This window comes from Mytilus californianus, unplaced genomic scaffold (assembly GCF_021869535.1).
Source record: "Mytilus californianus isolate M0D057914Y unplaced genomic scaffold, xbMytCali1.0.p SCAF_5, whole genome shotgun sequence".
Classification (NCBI taxonomy): domain Eukaryota; kingdom Metazoa; phylum Mollusca; class Bivalvia; order Mytilida; family Mytilidae; genus Mytilus; species Mytilus californianus.
Window position 1 is genome coordinate 60,534,406 of NW_026262701.1, and position 25,315 is coordinate 60,559,720.

The 25,315-nt window shown below is 33.3% G+C and overlaps 1 protein-coding gene across 2 annotated transcripts in view; it reads left to right on the top strand.

The window, feature by feature from the left end:
* The window catches only part of LOC127701157 (cytoplasmic dynein 1 light intermediate chain 2-like), a 722,868-nt gene that overhangs the window by 579,047 nt on the left and 118,506 nt on the right, over window positions 1-25,315 (top strand). The gene's annotated exons all lie outside the window — the stretch shown is intronic.

Genomic DNA, 25,315 nt, shown 5'->3' on the forward strand with positions numbered 1-25,315 from the left:
AAAAATCTCAGTCAATTTAATTACAAAAAAATATGTTTTTCATTTAAGTCATACACAGGTTAATGCGCTATTTTGCCCGGGACTATTTCAACAGCGTCGGTATAATAGGGTCAGTTTATATTGTAAAACCAAAGAATTGACAAAAAATGTGCATGTATTCTTGATAAAAAAATAGTGTAAACATGTATTTGAACAAAACTTGATGATTCAACGCAATGCAACGGACATCTGTTGCTTTGGCGTTAGCATACATAATAGGGATTAATCAATGTACTATACTTTAAGGTTTATCTTTAAAAATCGATGTCCATATATATTCAGGTGAATTTTGGGCAAAATCTTTGCAAATATTTATAAATTGAAATTTTGAGAATTGACTCTTATTCTTTACTTCATGAAAGATTTTTTTGAAAATCAAAATGTGGATTGAAGCAGTTTTTCAGAACGTGAAACCTTTCACTCTTATGTCAGATCTAATCCCATTTCCAATTATAAATGCATAAGTGGACGATTTAATTTTCGTAAAATATATGATTGAACAAATGTAAATGAAGTTGCTACTATATTTGAATGTATTTAAACATAAATAGTCGACGTTTGGGTGTAAGCAATTGATCTCATGACTGGCTAACCCTTTTTAGGGTTCATTCAACATATGCCAAAATTTTGAAGTAAGATATAGAATTGTATGAAAAAATGTTGGCATAGGCTGAAAAAAACATTAAAAAAATATGTGTTATAAAACATAAAGTAATTAGAGGCTAATCAATTTACAACCAGTTTAAACTGAGTTTTAAAGTGTACTAAAACTATTTTTGTTACATGCAAGAATGAAAATTGTATTTGTGGCTGGTCTATTTTATATTATGAATTCGCATAATAAAACAATGAAATTTAGGGATTTTTAAGAAAAAATATTATTGGAATAATCATCCATGACTCATAAAAATAAATATCAGCATTATTCTGTCCCATTCTCGTTAATATCATACACTATATGATGAAAATATTTAATGATAATTTAAGTAAAATTACATCAAATAGAATTGAGCAGTATTAAGATTTGATTGACATTGGAAAGTGTTTTCTATTCACATGTCAGTATTGCTATGTTCAGTATTTCCATGTTTTTTTATTATACAAAAACACATATCTCATATATCATATATCATATATCATATATCATAACGACTGATATGAGAATTAAATACAATCTTACAATAAGCACTATAAAAATCCTACTGTAGAAAAAGTAGGGTCTTTTTAGAAAACTAGAGGCTCCCAAGAGCCTGTGTCGCTCAACTGATTCTACTTTGGTTTTGGAAATCAAGTAAAAACAGATTAAAATAATAACAGATACCCTAATAATGATTGAGGCCAAATTTGGTTTAATATTGGCGCCGTAATTTAATCAAAAATCCTGGTGGCCATCTTGAACAGTAAATCGAAAACAAAGTAGCAACACTTCATCAGCTCCTCATAAGGAACAATTATGCCATGTTTGGTTTCATTCCATTCAGTGCTCCTCTAGAAGAAATATTTGTATCGGGTCTTATTTTAAACTAAGTCCCCTGCTGGCGGCCATCTTGGATGATGGTTCGGCTACAAAGTAACAACACTTGGTCAGCACCTCTAAAGAAACATTCATACCATGTTGGTTTCAATCCGTTAAGCGGTTTTCTAGAAAAAGACATTTGTATATATTCATGCCATGTTTTATTTCATTCCAATCAGTGTTTCTCTAAAAGAAGACATTTGTATATATTTCACATAGGGTCCTATGTAAACCAAGTCCCCCCTCTGGCGGCCATCTTGGATGATGGATCGGCTTCAAAGTAACAACACTTGGTCAAAACCTCATAAGGAACATTCATGCCATGTTTGGTTTCATTCCATTTAGCGGTTCTCTCTAAAAGAAGACATTTGTATGTATTGTCCACAGGATCCTATGTTAAACGAAGTCCCCCGCTGGTGGCCATCTTGGATGATGGATCGGCTACAAAGTAACAACACTTGGTCAGCACCTCATAAGGAACATTCATGCCATGTCTGGTTTCATTCCATTCAGTGGTTCTCTAGAAGAAGTTCAAAATGTAAAAAGTTAAGGACGACGACGGACGACGACGACGACGGACGACGGACACCAAGTGATGAGAAAAGCTCATTTGGCCCTTCGGGCCAGGTGAGCTAAAATACTGTGTATTTATTGCTATTTGGTATGTTATTAAAACTACTGTAAACAGTAAAAAATGTATATATGTAGCTTAAATGTTATGATGAACCAATATTATTTGTTGCGAATATCACATATTCTGGCCATTCCAGATCTGAAAATTTCAGAAGGGGTCTGACATAGTCCCCACATACATGCTATATACATTAATATAATAATATACCACGACTCATACGTCCTTAGCATATTGTAATTCTCTGTATATCGAAATTGACTTCTGGAGCACTTATAAAAATGTGTGTGTACTTTTATTTTAGAAATAATTGTCAAATTCAACAGGAAACAATTTTTCTAATGCGTAGAAATCATAGATTAAAAATAAAGCCCTTCAGCTCATTCACAACTGGACAAAGCCAGTATGTATATACATTTTTACATTTTTACAAAAATATATAAATATATAAAGTGACTAAGATTTTATGCTCTTCCTAGCTTCAAGGCTCAGCACTTGCCATAAATGAACAAATTGTGTAAATTCATAAATAAAATGTTTTTTTTTACTTTATTGTTCTAGATTTTTTTTAAGCATGTTTTTTTTTCATACTTAAAACCAAAAAATAAATGCAAGTGATTAGCATTTTATTGTATTATTTTTGTCTATTTTTTCAAATTTCATATTATCTACAATATAATTTTGCAAGTGTTTTATTGTTCTTTCTTATATACTTAAAAGGAATAATTATCTTTGCTGAAAAAATACTGACTATATTTTAACTGGAATAAATTGTTAGTTGTTATAACAACGCCTATTGTATTTCGTTTGTTGGCATAAGTTGAATATTTATTTTTCAAATGTTGGCATAGGTTGAAGACACCCCCTTTTATGAACCAGAGGGTATCCTGTGATAGCAACAACCTATTTCAATAAAAAAAAAACGTAAAAAAATTACAAAAAGGGCTGAAGCAATTTCCCTTTTTTCAATTTAAAAACCGTCAAGAACTTTAGGCATTACACGTTATTTTGTAATGATACAAAGTGGTGATCAGAATTTATTAGCGTTTTCATATCTAGAAAAATCTTTCTTTGGATTCCTTTATTGGCGGATTCAGAGTACGCTGGTTCCGAGGATCGGGTATCCAGCTTAATTACCATTTATGTCATAATTAATAATAACACCCGTTCTCTTTTCCTCGAATATTACTTTACCGAATTAAATTTAATATCACCGATTTTGTACTTACATGCGCAACACGACGGATGTCACATTTAGAGCAGGATCTGATAATTTGTCCAGAGCACATAATATCACCGCGGATTTTGGTGGGTTTTGTGTTGCTCAATTATCAGTTTTTTATGTTGTGCTTTGTAGACTGTTGAGTGTCGTTTGGTCGTCTTTCGTTTTTTTGCCAGGGCATTGTCACTTTATCTTCTACTTATGAGTTTGAATAGCCATTTGGTATCTTCTACCTTTCCCTTGTAATCAAGAGATATATTTAAATGAAAATGATAAGACTAATAGAATCTTCTCTCTAGACAATTCCTGGTAGCCTTTTCCTCCTGATTTTTATGATTACTTAAAGATGTCCTTTTGGATTTATTCATTTATGTGAAATAAAAACAGTAATCCGACGCAAGTTCACAAACGTTTACAACTATAAATGCATGAATGATGTAACATAAAATGAATGTTTTGAAACCCAATACACATACCAACTAAAGAGTACATAAACAAATGCTATAACTTATATTTCACAGACTGTTTGAGTAAAAATAATTAGAATTATTTTTAAAATATATCATCTTTTTAAAAAATGTCTTTGTTGTAAAAATGTGAACCAGAAATTAAAATAAAATATCTATAAAAGCTTTCTTATATTTCAAATTTAGTCACACCAAGGATTGGATTGCGTTGTTTAAACTCTTAAATAGGACAAATTCGCATTTGAAACAGCTCACAGTCTTTTATCACTATGCAACCTGATTTTTCGTCGTCATCTTTGTTGCATAAACACATCCTATAGAGAGTAGTCTAAAGATAAATTTAATAGTATCTGTAATGAGTTTTACAATGACAATTATGGCTTTTAAAAAATTCTCACACTTCATTTAATTTCTAATATTCCCTTGACTTCAATCATCTTTATAATTGTATGCATAAATTAAATTATCCTTGACTAAACTACAATGCACCAAAATAATTCTAGTCTTTTATCTGTTTGTTCTGGGCATTTTTTTCAAACTTGATTTACATTTTGATCAAAATTTATTCGAATAAGACAAATGGTAGCTTCCGGTTCTGGTTATACGGATTGACCGAAGCTGTAATTTATCGTGTTTGTCCTTGCTTTGCCTCGGGTTTTCTTTTTTGTAATCTAGATTTAAAGCAGTTTGTTTTGATATTTTATAACATCTATTTTTTAAGAAAACATTAAAACTCATTGGTTTTCTTTTTAGATGACTTGTACATGTAGTCGAACAGGATTGGAATCGCTACAAGCGTGATGGACTAACTTTTTCAGTAATCGTGGTTATTTTTTTCTAATGGTCTGGCGATTATAAGAATTTACTGGCCTCTCACAAATACTTTTTTACGATTTTAATAAAGTGTTTTGATGAGAAACCACGAAAGATATAGGGTGTGTTGTTTCTTTTTCTGATCCCCCCCCCCCTGAACGGCAGTATCCCGATGATCCAACAACTTTTGCTCCTTTAGCTAACTTTCTGTAGTAGCGAGCACACTTTGACCCTGCTTTCCAAATTATGTGTCATTTTTTATTGTTTTTTTCAAGTTAGTCGTTGGTCGTTTGTTAGCTGCACCATGCAGATTTCTTGTTGTGTGCTTTAGTTTTTACAGCATAAATAACAGATAGGAAAAGGGAGAAGTTGGTGTGCGCGTAAAACTGGTCTAACCCCACCTGCTCCTTTAGCTAACTTTCTGTAGTAGCGAGCACACTTTGACCCTGCTTTCCAAATTATGTGTCATTTTTTATTGTTTTATTCAAGTTAGTCGTTGGTCGTTTGTTAGCTGCACCATGCAGATTTCTTGTTGTGTGCTTTAGTTTTTACAGCATAAATAACAGATAGGAAAAGGGAGAAGTTGGTGTGCGCGTAAAACTGGTCTAACCCCACCACGTTTTGTACCTTTATCAAGTCAGATCTATATGTTTTTCGTTGTTGTTTATCTTTGTTTTTCGGAGGAGAAGGGGTTGTTGGTTGACGTGGTCTACTTTACCGTGCGGTATTTTTGGCGATTCCTTTTATCTCTTTTGTGTGTACTATTGAGTTGAATGAACCAAAATAAAGAAACTTTATAAGCGTTAACATCAAGGTAGATCACTTTTATGTTCAGTTGATAGGTCCAGGTATATGACAAACAAAGGGATATAACAATAGCTAGGTATCGCATGAACTGAGACCAGGTGCGTTTATAGAGTAAGCGCTTGATTCTTATCCTAGATATCACAGAAAGAGATTTTCTAACGTAATTAATTTGTAAATAAGCCTCATTTTTACGCCTGTCTCAAGAAAGGATCCTCTATCTTTTGTTAGTCTTGTGTGTTATTTGAATTTTTGTTCTTTTGTATGTTTCGGAGTTTAGTGTTGCGTCCATTTCGCTGAACTAGTATACATTATTGTTTAGGGGCCAGCTGAAGCCCCCCTCCGGGTGTGAAACTCTCTCGCTGCGTTGAAGACCCATCGGTGGCCTTGGCCTGTTTTTTTGCTCTTTGGTCGGGTTGTTGTCTTTTTGACACACTGTCCGTTTCCATTCTCTATTCGAATTAGTTGATTTGCGGTTTGTTTGTGTATAAAAGAAAGACACGTCGATTAACCAACTGATTTTATTCAGTGAGTAAAGTTTTTAAGTTGGTTGAAAGTAATTTTTAACCGTGTAAAACGTATTGATCTGAAATATGATTGAATACAGCCGTATATGATTTAAGGGTTGTTTGGATATTTTCCTTTCACACTGTTTACTGTAGTGAAGCCTCTCTGAAGTTCAGGGTTTAACTCATTCGACCCCAAGAGATTTCTGGAAAATCATGCATTTTCGAAAATTTGCAAACATATGCAAATTATATGCAAATTAGTAGACTCTTGATGCTGTAGCTGATGCTGATCTATTAAACTATGTATTGAGATTTGGGGGCGGATGGCATGGGTGGGGGGCGAGGGGGGGGGGGGGGGGCGGGAGGGGGGATATTTTCTGGTGGGTTTGAACCCACCCCTACTACAAAATGGTCATTTTCAGTCTATTTTTCGATTTTGATACGACCTTGAGAGATGAGCATTGACCAAAATGTGTTTCTTTGTCATTCAAGTATTACCTTATAGTTACAGCAGTGCATCCATACTAAATGGAAGTACATGTGATTTGAGTTTCTTGTTGGGGAATTATTATTGGCAAGCCAGGTCTGCCTAAATGTCCGTTTTTACAGATTTCTGACAAAACGGTGACCTAGATTTTACAGACCAGATTTCTTTTGGACATATTATACCTCCCTGTGTTTCTGTATCACCTATGCATGTATTCATGATAATAGTTAATACCTACAGCATATACCAGTAACGTAGTAGCCATCAAAAGACTCCCACCCCACCTGAGTTTGGCAACTTTTCACGTTTTTCCGATTTTAAACTCTAAAAAGGCCATTAAAGTTGCCATATTTTCATAAACACACATCTGAGAAGAGTTTATGGACCATGAATTGCATGGTTGAAGTCTCTGCTGTCAAGACAGTTCAGCTGGGGCAGTTCTAAAAAAGTATGGAGGGTCATACAGGCCATCAAAGAATGGTGGTCGCCATCATGACTACAGGCGGGATTGGGGGCGAAGGGGTTAATAAACATAAAAGATTGGTTATTTCAGACCATTTGCGGTTGATAGCATTTTAAGTGAAATGTGCCAATTCTATATTTGAATCGAACATTATCATGAAAGTAAAGAATCAAAATTCCCGAAAGCCAAAAACATGTAAAAATACATCTGGAGTTATATAACCGAAAGGATTCTAAAACATTAGCCTAAACTCTATAGGATAAATTCTGCCTGATAATGTAAAGGAGTTGAAATATGTTAAAAATATAATAAAACTTTATCAAAATCTATCAAAACTAACGTAATAAATAATAAGTTATATCCAGTATGTATTTCTGATATTAAATTCAATTAATATTGATATACTTCAATAAGTACGCCCAAGTGTAAGAAGCCAAAAGACGTGGTTATTTTTACGTCTTGGTGGCATCACGACCGATTTAGAACATTTCACAAACCACGCCTGCTTCTTAATAGTCCAACATTACAATGAAGTTTCAAGCCATATATGCATAATTGCATTTACTAGGTCGGTTAATTCATTTGCTGTAAATGTTTTAAAACATATTAACTTATACGGTTTGTGCTAACGATTTTCATTCTTTTCTAAAGAGCAATTTGAATTTCAATGCAACAGTTACTTAGATATTTCAATATTTTTTATGAATTGCCGTCCTGGTCCGTCTATCGTCAACCAAATATAATGGAACTTGTTTATGAAAAGGAGAATGCTATAAGACGACTACTATACATGCCACCCTTCAGATGTTCACGTTGAAATCGCGTGTACATTACCACTACTGGGACGGTACCACTGCTGGTTTACAGTCAGTACCGGAGATAATTAAGAACTCAGGCAGCCAGTCCCTGAGAACTGATATGATTTATTCAATCCATGTTGATGCAAATTGAAATTTTATAGATAATGTTATTGTACCGATACTAAGGTTGCAGCTCCCTCAAGCATTTAAAAAAATGGCATTGGAACGTATGTCTCTTTTATTAGGACTCCTGATGGAGGTTTATGCAGAAATACATGTCGTTGCACATTGAATTCTGTATCATTCGTTGTCATCTCAATGTTTCATTTAATAAAGATATTTTATTTGGCAAAACATTTAGGAACTTTTGGTCCTGAATGCTCTTCAACTTTGTTCTTTATTTGGCTTTTTGAAATTATTTTGATTCGCGCTTCACTGATGAGTCTTTTGTAGACAAAACGCGCGTCTGGCGTACAAAATCGCAATCCTGGTATCTATGATGTGTTTATTTACTAAATTATTATTGGTCTTGTATATGTTTTATATACACATATACAGTTATTGACGGGGTTCAAAGGTAAAAAACTGTTTGGTTTGAATCAGTCTCTTGTTTCGGGTAGCAGCTTGGTCTTAGTTCCAAACGTATCAACAAAGCACGTTCTATAATTGTCTTGGTATTTTTTCAAGAAAGAACATAACTTGTGTGGTCAATAGGTCACTAGCCATAACATTTATATCAGTTAAATGTAAGAATATGATCAAAATATCTTCTGGTCTAACAGTCCCAAAAAATAGATGCCTTTTTAGTCTAATTTCCAATTGTCTTGTATGTGAATTTTATAGTACTGCTGACATTACAAGGTCAGTTTACGGCATAAATCATATCCATAAAGATATATGGAAAACATTGTTGATAAATGATTTATTCAATATAAAATGCATTTTGTACATAAGTCATCCTTCGGCAAAAATATTTCTCAAATATTCTGAAATGTTGGCATAAGAACGTTTACAATACTTAATATCTTGTGAGTGCATTGTCATGAAAATATGATGGAATAATTCTCTCAATTCAATTATTCAATTTCTTTTACATGGACTAATATATTGGAAAGAGCGAAGTTCAAAGGCGTTATAATCCTAAGAAAAATCAAGTGCGATGGACTACATAAACTATATTTTTAATGTTTTTCATGTTCACATGTCAATGTAGTCTAATAAGTCAATTTTTTTTTTAAAGCAGTTTTTCCGGTTTTTAAGTTATTAAAGCATCAAGAATACCCGTTTAACTTGAAACAGCCACGATGAATAGTCATTGTATTTCCAATCAAAAGAGACTCCTGAGAAGAATAAAGTAAAGATTAACTATTAACGCAGAATCATGTCTACATACAGCAAAATTAAAGAGGATGAAACTGTAACTAAGGACATATATACTATGACGTTTATTCTTGCATTTCGAATGTTTCAAGCACCGTTTAAAGTATGATGTAACAGGCGTATTGCAGGATGATCTTTCTTTTAACAATCATTTTATTTCAACCATAATTTCAGTCAGGAATATGACAGTTGTTTTCCATTCGTTTGCTGTGTTTGAGCTTTTGATTTTGCCATTTGATAAGGGACTTTCCGTTTTGAATTTTCCTTGGAGTTCGGTATTTTTGTTATTTTACTCATACATATCATCAATACCAAAATGTCGTAATTCTTTCATAGACAATAATGTATGCAAAATTATATATTAATTAATAAAACATCTACTGCTCATAAAAATTGCACATCTGTTGATTTTAAACTAGCCATCACACATCGGCGAAAACTATCTCACTTCGGCGTCCCCATCGCACCTCGGAGTCCTACATATTTTTAGTACAATAACATCTATTTATAATATATTAACATTATACTTATAAATGAAATGAATGAATTAAAACGAAGTAAAGTGCTGCGGTTTTTTTTTTGGAGCGTTCGATACGCAAATTTATTTGCTATCCATAACTCTCACAGATAAAAAAAACCCAAAAGATAACTAAAGACATAAATGCATTGGGAGCTACATAATCAAACCTGGTCTTAAAAGAATAGAAAACACATATTTTAAGTCAGTAAGATGCAACCTTATATTTTTTTATCTATAAAGTGTATTACTATTAGCTGGGAATTTTTAAAAGTACGCAATATACCATAGTCAAGGCCCACAAATCGACAACTGGGTGGATTATATTGCAGAGACTAAAATCCAATAGTAATATCAAACTCAAAGTTGTAATTCTAATAAAGCGAGTCTTTACGATGTAACCTGTGTTTATGACATATGAAGCAGAATTCATGCCCAAAGACAAAATGAAAAAGCGTCTTGCAAAGATCTTTAATTTCATTTCAGATATTGGTGATGTCCTGTCACTCAGTAACTCCAATTTCAGTGAGTGCTTGCACCTCCTATATCACAGGGAATTTTATATAAAGGATACTACCGAAAGTAGAAGGCCTTCACATCTTGATCTTTTCCATAATATTGATACAGATGAACGATTTCAAACAAGAATCCTTGACAAACGTAACGATTTCAACTTCAAATTTCTCAGCAGTAAATATATCCTCTGCCTAACTGTAAGGCGTTTACATATCTCAATTGATTCATTACGCGCGTGCACATCCTACTATACGGACTTCATTAACAGGGGTATGTTCCTGGAAGAGAAACTGGACAAACAGTGTTATGAGGAAGAACGACTTAAATAGACACTTCGTGAGTATTACGGTCACCATAACGAATTGATTGATATTTACAATGTGTATGTGTCTCAAATCAATTTTGTGATGTGTTCGTGGTCTTAGATTGATTGATTGATTTTTGGTGTTTTAACGCCACTTTTAAGCACCGCTTTTGGGCTATTTCGGGCGGCCAGTTTTTAGTGGTGGAGGAAGCCGGAGTGCCCGGAGAAAACCACCGACCTTCGATAGGAAAACTGACAATCCTAGTCAATTAAGATTGGAGTCGAGTGCACCCGCACGAGCGGGGTTCGAACTCACAACCTCAGTGTTGACTGGCTAGTGATTACAGTAGTAACTACTTAGACCACTCGGCCACCGAGGCCCCTCGCGGTCTTTTATCTTTAGATACCACAATGATAGTCAGCTTTGTAAATTTATCGATTGTGTCTTATTTCTTATTGTAACAATTTTACTGGAGTGGATTCACGTTGCGGGTTATGCATGCATAGCAGGAGATACTTACCCGGTCGACACACCCGCCTCACTCCTATGCAGTTCGTGTGATTCCCTCGGTTTTTATCTTAATTTGAATCTTCTAAATGGATTTATGAGATCTTAACTTTGGTAAACTACTACTGACCTTGAATTCTATTTTTGAATTTATATTCACCAACAACGCTCAAAAATAAAGAAAGCGAACGAATGATAAATACACGTCGAGCTAAAATACCGAAATAAGCATAATGTGAAAGTCAAATCTAAGATATATTTCGTCTGTTAATTTTGCAAGTTTGATATTTGTGAGAAATTATATAAAAATGTACATAAATCAAGCCCATGGTAATTACATTTCATTTTTGTTTGTTGGTTTGTTGGTTTGTCCAGTGCCTAAACACTCACATATTGTAATCTTATATTACCCTACTTTGACTCTCAATTTGTTCTCTGGCACCTAGTTTAATCTTTTCACAACATTTCTAAGTATAAAATGGTTAACTTATAGCAAAACCCACAACTTTGTGTAGTCTGATCAAATAAATATGATCCTGCTGAACATGAAAAAGTGCAACAGCTTTGAACAGGCATGCATCCATGTTTAATGTAAGTTATAATTGATGCATAGTATGTTGTTTTAAATGAACGTATGCAAAGCATAAATGCATGTATAAAGCTTGAATATACAACCATAAATATTTGTGTATACAACAAGCTGACAATTAATAAAGGACTGTCCTTCAAAAACCACACCAATTTATACCATTGAAATGAACCAGTCGAATGATATATACTAACTAAACAAAAGGAACATTTCAATACATTCCACTTAAGTCATTGCTTTCCTGTAGAATTTAATGACAATCACATTTATATATCTTTGCATGTGGATATTGCTCTGTGCTGAAGGCCATACCGTCAACTAGTTGCAAACCTTAACAAATTTGGTCACTTCTGGGAGGTTGTCTCATTGACAATCATACAAATTCTTATTTTTAAAAGATTTTTGTAAATTGTAAAGATAGATTAATGTGTTAAATTCAATTACCACATAAACATTCTTGTCAAATTCCATGCTTTTAACTAGTATACATAGTTGTTTAGGGGTCAGCTGAAGCCAGCCTCTGGGTGCAGGATTTTCTTGCTGTGTGTAAGACCCATTGGTGGCCTTGAGCTGTTTTCTTCTATTTGGTTGAGTTGCTGTCTCTTTGACACATTCCCCATTTCCATTCTCAATTTTATTTTAATATAACTTTGTAATGATACTAGCAAATATAAATATCAAATAAAGATTGAAAAAATTCAAGGAAAAACCTTTATTTTAAAACAGATAAAAAAAAGTAAACAATATAATAGTTTCATTTGCGGTGACATTTCAATTAATGTACCATCAGCTTTGGTATTTTCTTTTATTCTTATGCATGTTATATTGTCATAATTTAAATCTTTCAATTCGGTGGCGTAGTTGCTTTGTCATTTAATCTTGATATGTATACGGTGAATCATTCAAGGATATTACTACACTGCACGTGAGTCAAGTAACTCACTTAAGTGGGACTCCCCTTACAATATCACTGAAAGTTTTAGCTGGTTCTTCTGCTGTTTGAATCTTGGTGAAAATATCCGGTGGTAGTAGGTTCCAATCTTTAATTATGTTTAATATGAAGCAGAATTTTAATTTGTCTGGTTTTGTTTGCAGTCTCAGGAAATGTTGACCATAAATTATGCATGTTCTTGGTTGTCCTAGATGTTTTTTTCAGTTGATCAGATGGTAAATTGGCTTCACCGTGTATGACTTTGCAGAAGAGGATGTTATCTGTTTTGGGTTCGACGATCTTTTAGGGAGTAGTTGCAGCTGGTCTAAAAATTGCTGTTATATTTCCTGTGTCTTTATTGTAGTTTGATGTTATGAACGTTTGTGCATGTTGTGGTCTTGCATGGAGCACTTCCAACAAATCGGTAAAAGAATTGCCCAAATCATATTCTACTGATGTGTTTGCCTGCGTTACCACTGTAACTACAAATAGTCCACTCATGTCTTACTTTAAGAATGCTTATCATACTAAATTTGGCAATAATATTGTAACACCAACGTTGTGAATGTTAGATTTAGATCGTTTTAATGTCAATTTCCGTGTCTGTATGGTGTTACTTTCAAACGCACAACTGATCAAAATTTGTGTTTCATAAAATTAGAGATGGACGCGCGCGGCTCCGAACTGGACGCGGGTTTTTAAAAAAATAACCTTTTTTCTGATCGACCTTTCACAACACGTGGGGAATCCGACGAACGAAGTATTAATTTGGCGTGGCCTAAGGTAATCTATTCTTGGGGTAGAAAACCCGTAGTATTTCTAAAAATTCAAAGATTGTAAACAGTTGATTTATAATTATGGCCATATCAATGATAATTCATGTCAAACAGAGGTGCTGACTACTTGGCTGGAAATACCCTGGGGGAAGAAATCTCCACAATCAGTGGCATCGACCCAGTGGATGTAAATAAACTCAGCCTAAATACCAGGCTTAAAATTTTGTACGTTAGACGCGCATTTCGTCTTCAAATACAACTTAACATTGACGTTCGAATAAAAACAAGTTTAAAAGGAAAAATAAAAGTACAAACTTGAAGAGCATTGAGGACCAAGAATTCCGAAAGTTCTGCCATATACAGCTAAGGTAATCTTTTATTAGGGTAGAAAATCCTTAGCATTTCGAAAAATTCAAAATTTTGACAACAGTTAGTTTATATTTATGACCATATCAATGCTAATCCATGTCCACACAGAAGTGCCGACTATTTGGCTGGTGATAGCCTCGGGGAGAAAATCTCAACCAGCAGTGGCATTGACCCAGTGATTGTAAATACACTCATCATAGATACCAGGCTAACAGTTGTGTACGCCAGAAGCGCGTTTCTTCTTATTATGGGTGGTCTTGCAAAAAATAGTTCATGTATGTTATTACAACAGGGCGAAATAGAATATAGCCATCATTGCGCGAAAGTTATTAATTCTAATTGAGGTATTTTCTAATCCATCCTCTTTTAACATTTTAAGTTTTAATCTTTTTTAATTCGTTTTGAAACAAAACTTTACCAAAGTCCTAATCCTAATCCGGAGAGTATAGTTCTTACTTGAAAATCACATTATCTCCTCCTCGATTCGAACCTCCTGTGACCTCTGTAAAAACAAAAACAGCACTCTAACCGACTAAGCTAAAAAAAAAAGTACTTCCCTAGCTCAACTGCTTATTGCTGACTAAGTATCTACTACGCAAGGAAAGCAATCCCGTCACAGAATAAATCGTCTCATGGTCTATCGATGTCAGTGTGTTAATTCAATTGTTATACCTCTTGGTCTGTCAATGCCAATGTGTCAATGATCGACATGACACTGCAGGTACACTATTTGTTTCGTATACTAAAGCTGATCCCGAAATTGATCTTGGAACAAATTCTGGTCTTTTTATTAATTTTATGTGTGGGCAGTGGTTAATGTGGGCAAGGCTTCTAAATGTTGCTTTTAGCATATAAAAGGAAGGTATATTTAGAATCGCGCTTTGTAAGAAATCAAGGCATCAATTTTTTTCACAAGAACTTCAATCTGATGATTCAACATCCGACCCAAGACGGTCGGATATAAAAACGTTCCCAAATTGCCGAGTTTGACATGGCCCCTGAAAACTTGTAATGAACGCGTTTTCAGTGTATATGCATATATTTTTAGGTTCTGTCGTCATGTGTTTTTTTTTTTTATTCTATCTTGTTTTAGAAAGGTCAAGAGTTCAAAGTTCAAAATTTCAATATGTTAATTTCTGAAAGAACTTTTTTCAAAATGAAAATAATATCAATTTCAAAACTATACTGTTCTGTTAAATCACCCCGCCTTGAAAGTTTAACACTCCATAATTCTGTTTGAGATAAAAAGTTAACTTTTAAAAAATAGAAAGGAAGAATCATAAGAAATTATAATGTCATGTCATTGTGTTTCTTGATTGGTTTGCCTTTATATAAAAACCGTTTCTTTTTTTCTTTTTCACAGTAAAAGCGGATGAAGCCTGGGAATACGACAGATATATGATTTCCACTTGATGTGTAAAACGGTAGCTCTATCTTACTGTCAATGTGAAGGACGGCAATGATTGGGAAAGTCTGATTTATTTATGATTAAGATTAGAGCATACGTTTTATATTCAAAATTTACTTGGTAAAAATTTATTTTTAACTTTGATTTATTGCATAAATGGTAAAAGTAACATTTTAAAAAATAAATAAGGATTTATTCATCGATTATCCTTATTCTTTTTAATAATATTTATTCAGTGATGCACTACACAAGGACTTTAGTTTTTCTCATACATGATTTTCCTGCATGTATGTATACATATACAAATCTCATTGAAAAGGAAATAATCAAAACTGTAAGGGGAGTTAACAAGAATTTTGATTATCTCAGGGGCGTATAGTATTGCCAGCAAATGTGTTGTTTAAGTAAATACGCGAATATATATAATGTAATTAAAATGAAATCCTAATATTCTCTAGAGGTAGAATTTCAGGAAATGAAAATTTCTATTTTAGTAAAAAACAAACGGTCGAAAATAAACTGAAAAGAAAAAGACCAACAGACAAATAACAAAACATAATATAGAAAACTAAAGACTGAGCAACACAAACCCAACCAAAAACTGGTGGTGATCTCAGGTGTTCCGGAAGGGTAAGCAGATCTTGCTCCACGTGGTGTACCCGTCGTGTTGCTCATGTAAGTACTTACCCGATGATAAGTCTAATTCGGTAGGTCACATTCTTGAAAAAGTGGACGGAATTGTAGCTTCGACAATTTGAACATATCCGTCGTCATCTGCGAAACAGATATTCCATAACAGTTAACAAACTCATGATGGCGTCCGTAAAATTTAGAAAGAGATTATTTCAACTTCACCACTTGGAAGTCTTTAGTTTTCTATGTTATGTTTTGTGTACTTTTGTTTGTCTTTTGTTTTTTTTTTTCTTTCTTTTTTTTCATGGCGTTGTAAGTTTATTTTCGACTTATGTGACTGTTTGAATGTCCCTTTGGTATTTTTCGCTTCTCTTTTATTAAAGAAATGTTGGGAAAATAACTTATCAATTGAATGCCAATTAAAAATATTTAATAAAGCCATTTATTCAGAATTACTTTAAAGGTTACAGGTTTGATGTTTTGAAAAACAGAATGTTTTAGAAAAAGTACGCTTTCGCTTTTGAAAGATCATATTGAGCCTTAAGCAAAAATAGCTCTATTTATGGTAAACTCAGACGATTTCCAATTTCACTTACAGTTAAAATGCGAATGATAAAATACTGGTGTAGATTAGTAAATGATGGAGAGAATAGTTTTCTTCAACTCATTATAAATTGCTGCTTGTATAATTTAATTATGGCGTTGAAAGAAAATGGTTAAAATTTTGGTATTTTGGTATTTTTGATAATTATGGTCGATCAAAGGTAAAATAATCTCTGGATTAATTATCCTCAGATTGGATTGAAAACTATAAAGAAATAAGACTTAAGGAATAATTTAAGCAAGTCTAACATTTTTTTAATTAAAAACAGTTGTTATAGAATATTGAAAGAGATCAGTTCTGCGTTATTTATTAATACTTCTTTCATATATTATGTATTTGTTATGTAAAATAAGATGTTGCTGCTATCCTTTGCCCATCGAATTTGGCAGATGGCATTAAATTCATGGAAACGAAAAAATCTGTAATATATGTGACTCAAATGAAATAGGTGATGAGTACCATTACTTTCTAGTTTGCAACTTTTTTACTTCTGAAAGGAAAAAAAACTATAACCGCAATATTATCAAAAATATACAAATACATATAGAATAACCATACATTATCTCGAAATATAAATTTTATTTGTACAAGGCTTAGAAACTGGTAGAAAGCGAGTAAGCGAGGCTTTGCCGAGCATTTCTATCCTGTTTTGAGTCGAGTACAAATAAAATTTATATTTCGAGATAATGTATTGTTATTCTATATGTATTTGCATAATTTTGTATATTCGTCGTGGCTAAAACTAGTCGAAATTTAAGTTTACAATTTATTTTATGAAAGTTTCAAAATAAAAATGTCCACTATAAATGTCCATAAAAATGTCAATTTAAAAACATCATGAAGTTCTTTAGAAAAAGGAATGTTAGGTTTATGTCAAAGTTTATGAAAATAACATTAATATCTTGTCAGTTCGGTAATTATGCTGAAGAGTCTTAGACGATCACTTTCATTTCAGGAAAGCCCTGAGTAAGCAGACACTATAATTCATTCAGGTTTCGGCAACTAGTCTGTAGTTCATCGGAAATCATGTCATTATTTTAAATAGGTTAATGGATCGAACTCAACTTTGGTCTATTTACTGTTGCCTATCATGTTTTTGCAAGATTATGTCATTTATTTTTCAACCCAGACCAGGAATATGAAATGTTAAAAGGCTAAAGCCCACGCTGTTATTTTTCTCATCTTTGTTTTTGGTCTATGGATAGTTGTCTCATCGGCATTAATGCCACATCTCCTTATTCTTATATAGTTGTTCAACAAAATATTATCGAATGTGTGTATATTTTATTTTTTTGTTTCATTATTTCACATGCAATGGTGGTACCTTTCCAGTAACTATTTATGTGTTGCGTCTATATATGAATTGTAACACTTCATGACTAAACAGGTTGAACAATTTTTTTTCAAGAAACAGAAAATGAATAAAACACCTCAAAACAGTACCAGATCATTTGACATGCCAACTTAAAGATGAACGTGAACTATAAAAAAAAATACTGCGGATGTCGTTGTTCATTTACTTATTTTATAAGCGAGTACACATCGAAGGAAAAATGTACAAATTACCGATTAATCAATCATAAGATATCTTGTTTAGTTTATATGATATCTTTTGAAGGTAATAAGATAACTAATATAGTAAATAAGATATCTTATGTACTTTTAAAGATATCTTATAAACTATATAAGTTTTCTGATAAAGTTAATAAGATATCGTAAAAGGAATACAAGATGTCTTATATACTTCATAAGATATCTTATTGACTTTTAAAGATATCTTATTTACCTACTAATACTTATTAACTTTATAAGATATTTTATTGATTAAATAAGATATCTTGCAATTGAATAAATATAAAAACGTCTTGCCATGTATACATACCGAAAGGAAAGGTTGGAATTGAATATCCTTTTTGGTGCTGACTTCCATCGAACTTTTCCGACATCAAAACACCATACAAGCACTGAGTCTTCTTTGCAGATAATAATTTGGATGATTTATTTCAAAACTTTCTGAAAAAAAGAATAACCCAATTTATTTTGTTCGGAATAGCATGTAGCTTCATTGTGTAACTTTGATTTAAACATTTAAAGTAACTTTTTCAAATTGTTACCTGAAAAACGAACAATAAATGTGACAGGGAAAAATAACTAAAAGTGAAAAAAGAGAAAGGTCAAGTGTCATCAAAGATATTCGGTCTAATTTAGGCCAAAAAATACACAGTTAAAAAGTTTGTTATTTTGATTAACACACATTATCGTGTCTAATGATTCTCAAACCTCTGCTTACTTTTCATTTCTGTGTCTGTGTTCAAAAATTTGAAATATCCTTGAAATTTAAACCATATGCACATAATTTGTGATAAACTTTTATATTATATAATCATAAATTGTTTAAAATTAGTTATCAGATTTTCTGAGGATTTCGACGTTTGATCTACCGCAGATAAAAAAACGATGAATTGAAAGGATGATGGATAATATTAGGAAGGATTTGTAAAGATGTCTGTTTAGAAGGGAGAGAAAATAAGGGTGAATTTTTGCCCCTTTCTTGAAGATATCGTTAAAAGTAACGTATCTTATTTACTTGATCATTTATCTTATTACATTTATAATAAGGTTTATCACTTATAAGATAAACCAATTTAATGAAAGAGATTTGATTAATATATTTATTTTCCATAAAGACATATTTCATCATTCGGATCCGCATCTCGCTTCCGGCTTAGAAACATCACGTGACTTCAGCCTCACATTTGAACTAGCCGCTTCTAGATAAGTGAAAGTTTCAAAAACCCACCCACCTCCCCTCACAATCTACCAACAATTACTTGTGTCTGCTGCTGTTCTATTCATTTTTCAGGCTGTTCAGAGAAAAGCCTGATACATAATACGTTGTTGGAAAAAATAAAGATGACTAGACTAAGCCGATGGAATTGCTTGCTGAACAAACTTTTGAGAACTATCGTATTCCAAATTTGAGTGAGTGTTATACAGTTTTACCAGGACAATCAGCCACCAGCAATGTGATTGGAACAATCAGTATGATTATTTAGTTTAACCACCAGGAACACATATAGAACTTTAAATTTTTGTTATGAACTTTCAGCGTTTATATCTCAAATAATAGTATAATTGTTCATTATATGGTAATAAAATGTTTAGTCACAGTAAAAAGTTGTTTGGCGGGATCTGGCAAGATTAAGGGGTCATGATCCGTTCTTGTATTGTACGTCGGATCATATTAGTTTTTTACTTTCCTGCGTTACCGCAGGAAGTTCTGTTGAGACCATCTCATGTCTACCCTAAGTGGCCGGTTCTGAATTGGTACCAGTTCGAGCTTAACTGTTTTATGATCTAGAAATTGTTAAATTGTTAAATCTTTACTCCCCTGAAACCAGGGGGTGATGCGAATAAGACCCGACGTATTTGGAGATCATGGCCCTCGTTCTCTTTAGGATTTAACCTGGAGGAACTTGAGCATCCATTGCTAGCAATGGTGCACAGATTTGTCAGTTAAATCAATCATGTCGGCATTCTGTTATCATGTCAGACCTCGTCACTCAAAGTGAACTGTGGCCGTTAATTCCACATAAATTGTTTGTTTGTTATGCTTTGCCTTAAACTTGATTCTTTAATTAATATGTCATATACGCTATACAAAATATCTTATATGATTGATAAAATATCAGTAATTTCCGCATTTTTCCTTCGATCGATGTGTACTCGCTGATAATGCCAGTATCACTGGAATGGTGGTGATAAAAAAATTATCGGGTCAGCTCACAATGACATGTGCAAATGCATCGCGCAAAGATGTACTTTTCCCTTTCATTCACAAAAATCGCACGTAATTTTTTTTTTCGCAGAAAACGCACGAGTGTTGTTTTGAATGAAAAATTTGTCACCGTTTAAATAAAATTTTTGTAGCTCCTTTTTTTCGAAGCAGACTTGTCTGAATAGTGTGAAAATTGCATCAGAAATTAAATGCACTGAAAACCCGATTAACGTGGAAATTGCATTCAAAATGATTGAGTTTCATCGATCTCAAATGTCTCCAAAAACCTGTACGAAGCATAGAATAAAATTTACAGTTGCAATAAAAACAAGAGTGCACACGCTGAAATGTCTCGCCTTCTTTACTAATCATTGATATTATGTTGATAGTCCTAAATATAAAGCTTTATTACAACTGTCACATAAACCTAACATTAACCAAGTAAACTAAACATTGACCAATGAACCATGAAAATGAGGTCAAGGTCAGATGAACCATGCTAGGCAGGCATGTACAGCTAACAATTCTTCCATACAACAAATATAGTTGACCTATTGCTTATAGTTTAAGAAAAACAGACGAAAACACAAAAACTTAACACTGAGCAATGAACCTTGAAAATGAGTTCAAGGTCAAATAAAACCTGCGTGACTGACATATAGATCATAAAATATTTCCATACACCAAATATAGTTGAACTATTGCATATAGTATTAGAAAAAAAGACCAAAACTCAAAAACTTAACTTTGACCACTGAACCATGAAAATGAGGTCAAGGTAAGATGACACCTGCCAGCTAGACATGTACACCTTACAATCATTCCATACACCAAATATAGCTGACCTATTGCATGCAGTATTAGAAAAAAAGACCAAAACTCAAAAACTTAACTTTGACCACTGAACCATGAAAATGAGGTCAAGGTCAGATGACACCTGCCAGCTAGACATGTACACCTTACAATCATTCCATACACCAAATATAGTAGACCTATTGCATACAGTATAAGAAAAACAGACCAAAACACAAAAACTTAACTATAACCACTGAACCATGAAAATGAGGTCAAGGTCAGATGACACCTGCCAGTTGGACATGTACACCTTACAGTCCTTCCATACACCGAATATACTAGACCTATTGCTTATAGTATCTGAGATATGGACTTGACCACGAAAACTTAACCTTGTTCACTGATCCATGAAATGAGGTCGAGGTCAAGTGAAAACTGTCTGACGGGCATGAGGACCTTGCAAGGTACGCACATACCAAATATAGTTATCCTATTACTTATAATAAGAGAGAATTTAACATTACAAAAAATCTGAACTTTTTTTTCAAGTAGTCACTGAACCATGAAAATGAGGTCAAGGACATTGGACATGTGACTGACGGAAACTTCGTAACATGAGGCATCCATATACAAAGTATGAAGCATCCAGGTCTTCCATCTTCAAAAATATAAAGCTTTTAAGAAGTTAGCTAACGCCGCCGCCGCCGTAGCCGCCGCCGCCGCCGCCGCCGGATCGCTATCCCTATGTCGAGCTTTCTGCGACAAAAGTCGCAGGCTCGACAATAAAATCAGTAAATGAACAGCGACATCTGCAGTATTTTTTTGTTAGTTCACTTGAGTTATCATCTCTAAGCTGGAAAGTCAAATGATCTGATATTATTTCGAGGTGTTTTCTTTTTTCTCTGTTTCTTAAAATTCATATTTAGACGCCACATAAATAATAACCCGAAAGGTACCGCCATTTCATAAGAGATGCTGAAACAAAAAAATAAATATACACACATACGATAATATTTTGTTGAACAAAGAATATTATAAGAATAAGGTGATTTGGTAAAAATGTCGATGAGACATGGAGATGAGAACATTAACTGCGTGGGCCTTAGCCTTTCAAAATTTCATATCCCTAGTCCGGGTTTAAAAATAAATGACATGATATTGAAAAAACATGATATGCAACAGTAAATACACAAAAGTTGACTTACATCAATTAAACTATGTGAAATAATGACAGGATTTGCTATAAACTACAGACTCGTTGCCCAAATCAGAATACATTATATTGTCTACTTACTAAGGGCTTTCCTGAAATGAACGTGATCGTCTAAGACTCTTCAGAATAATCACTGAACTGACAAGATAAATGTGATTTTGAAACAGATTATCCATCCGATTACAAGCAAGTAAGTAAAAGATTTTAAAACTACGATAATACGTCGCAAACAATAACAAGTTTTTCAAAGTGGTGTTTTGAAAATAACGTTAGCAGATTCTGATCGTAGCATACCAGATGCGGATACAGGATTTTGAAAAAGGGGGGAAGGGGGCAAACTAGGCAACGTTATGAGTAGGACATGTTAAAAGTCTATGCATTTACCATATATGTAATTCCATATAAATAAACTAGATAAGATTTTTTACAACCTAAATAAGATATCTAATAAACTAATTAACAACGTTGTATTGCTGGGTCTTCCAAGTGCTCCACGAAACTTCTTTCTAAATTATTAACATCAATTTTATTAGCAATTAAAGCCGAGCTTCAAAGCTATAGTAAAACTACCTATTCTACAGGTGGTGTGAATTAGATGTGGATGCTAAAAATTCCAAAGGTCTTTTAGAGTACAATCTAAGACTCTTTCATCTTGCAATAGTATAAAAACATTTGACTTTTCTACACTTTATACAAGTATTCCCCATTCCAAACTAAAAGACAAATTGATAGAGTTGGTCCTGCTTTGTTTCATAAAAAGGAATAACCAATGTAGATACAAGTCTATTGTCAAATCGATGGGCAAACGATGACATGACGATGACAGACACATTTGAATTTTCATAGCAAATACATTAGATATGAGGGTATGGTATCGATAAATAACGCCAAACTCAGAACTGGACGTTGCATTTACTATAACTAATTGTTTTATTTGAGTTTAAAATGTCAGACTACCCTTCTTGCTTAAATTGTTTTTTAAGTCTTAGTTCTAAACAGTTTTCCATACAATCCGAGGATAAATAATCCTAGATCTCTATACATTTGATAGACCACAGTTATCAAAAATACGTAAATCAAAGTTTAGCCATTTGCTTTCAAAGCCTTTTTTAAAATGTAGAAACAGCAATTTATAAAGTGTCGAAGAGAGCTTTTCTCTTCATCATTTACTAATCTACGCCAGATTTTTATCATTTGCATTTTAAGTGAGTGAAATAGAAAATCGACCAAGGTAAATATTTATCTACATTTGTCTGCCTCAGGCCCAATATGATCTTGCAAAATGGCAATTGAGCGTTTTCTAAAAATATCTAGATTCGCAAAACCCATACCTCTGAATTGTAAAGTAATACTGCATAAATGGCTTATCAAACATTTCTAATTGACATTCACTTTATTAAAATTTCAATCTTATTGATCTTTAATATAGAGAAAATATGCCTTATTTCAGTGATTTATTCCTGCTGACGTCGTATTATCAGAAAAATGCAACTTTATTTAAACAAATCGGAAACAAAGTTCTTCAGTAAATGTAAGGAATCGGGTATGATCAGTGCCCCCAATGACCTAATTTTTTCATTGTCATTTAATTAATCTTCGGTGCTTAAAAGGAAAACAGACACTGTTAAGACTTTGTTTTGCTAACCTTGGTATACAGTGACGGACTCAGGGGGCGTAGAGGGCGCACACCCCCTTTTCATCGGAGAATATCATTTCTTTTTTGCATAAAATCGGCCAAATTGTTTTTCGCCTCAATCCACTCTGCAGTTCATACAGCTTATATTAATTTTTGGAACTTCAAAAATTCAAAATTCCTGGATTCGCACCTGATACAACAACGATCACTCCAACCGTGTATTAAACCTATTCAATCTCTTTCAGTTAGACAGACCGTATATCAAACCTTTTCTATCTCCTTCGGTTAGACAGACCGTATATTAAACCTATTTTATCTCCTTCAGTTAGACAGACTGAACAGCATTTAACATGATTTTTAGAAGTGTGTTCATTGATTTTTTAAATGTAGAAGAATTCAATTAGATTGGCCTAATAGTATTCCTACAGTCCATTACTCTTGCTAATATAAAAAATAAGGAGATTTGGTATGATTGTAAGCATAGTTGATGCTAAGCCAAACCACGTGGCAACCTTGTTGTCATGAATATGTGAAAACTAAGTAAAGTTATCAGGCTTATAATTTGTTACGCCAGACGCACATTTCGTCTACACAAGACTCATCAGTGGCGCTCGAATTAAAAGGTCGAGGGCCAAAATCAAACACGAAGTTAAATAACATTGCAAACCAAAAATTCCCCCCAAAAAAGCCAAATATGGCTAAGGTTATTCCTGGATTCATAAAAGATGGGCGATATATACCAGAGTGACATTCAAACTCATATTTCGAAAATAAACGGACAACGCCATGGCTAAAAAAAGAAAAAGACCAATAGACAAACAAAAGTACACAAAACACAACATAGAAAACTAAAGACTGAGCAACACGAACCCCACCAAATGGAACACAATCAATCAGAATGCACCTTTAAAATCTAAGGACTTTGTAGAGGGTCTATCAATCGTCTATTTGGTCAAGTTTAGATTCAAAACGAATGTAAAAAGATTAAAACTTGAAATGTAAGAATAGATAGAAAGGAAAATTCTCTTATTAGAAATAAATAACTGCCGCGCGAGGCTGGCTATGATTTATTTCGCCCTGTTGCAATACAATGAAATATTTTATACAAGACCACCCATTTTTTATATCTGTAAGATATAAGATGGATAAAAATATTCATATTAAGAAAAACACAATGCTTCTTTCCCAAAGGTTTGAGAGAGACTTTGTAGATATGAATAATCTAAATACTGTTCTGGTTCAAAGTTTTCTCATACAGATTGATGGAGAGATTCAAATTTGCACGGTGAAAATGCTTACTAGTTAACTCATCATGAATACCAGGTTTAAAATTTTGAACTCCAGACGAGCGTTTTTTCTCTACAAGACTCATCAGTGAATAAAAATAGTTAAAAAGGTCGCATGAAATTCAAAATGATGAGCATTGAGGACCCAAATACCGAAAGGTTTTGCCAAATACAACTAAGGTATTCAATTCCTGTGGTAGAAAATCTTTAGTATTTCGAAAAATTTAAAGATTTGTAAACAGTTAATTTAAAATTGTGATCATATCAATGATAATTCATGTCAACGCAGAAGTGCAAACTAATAGAAACCCGCGAAGTAAA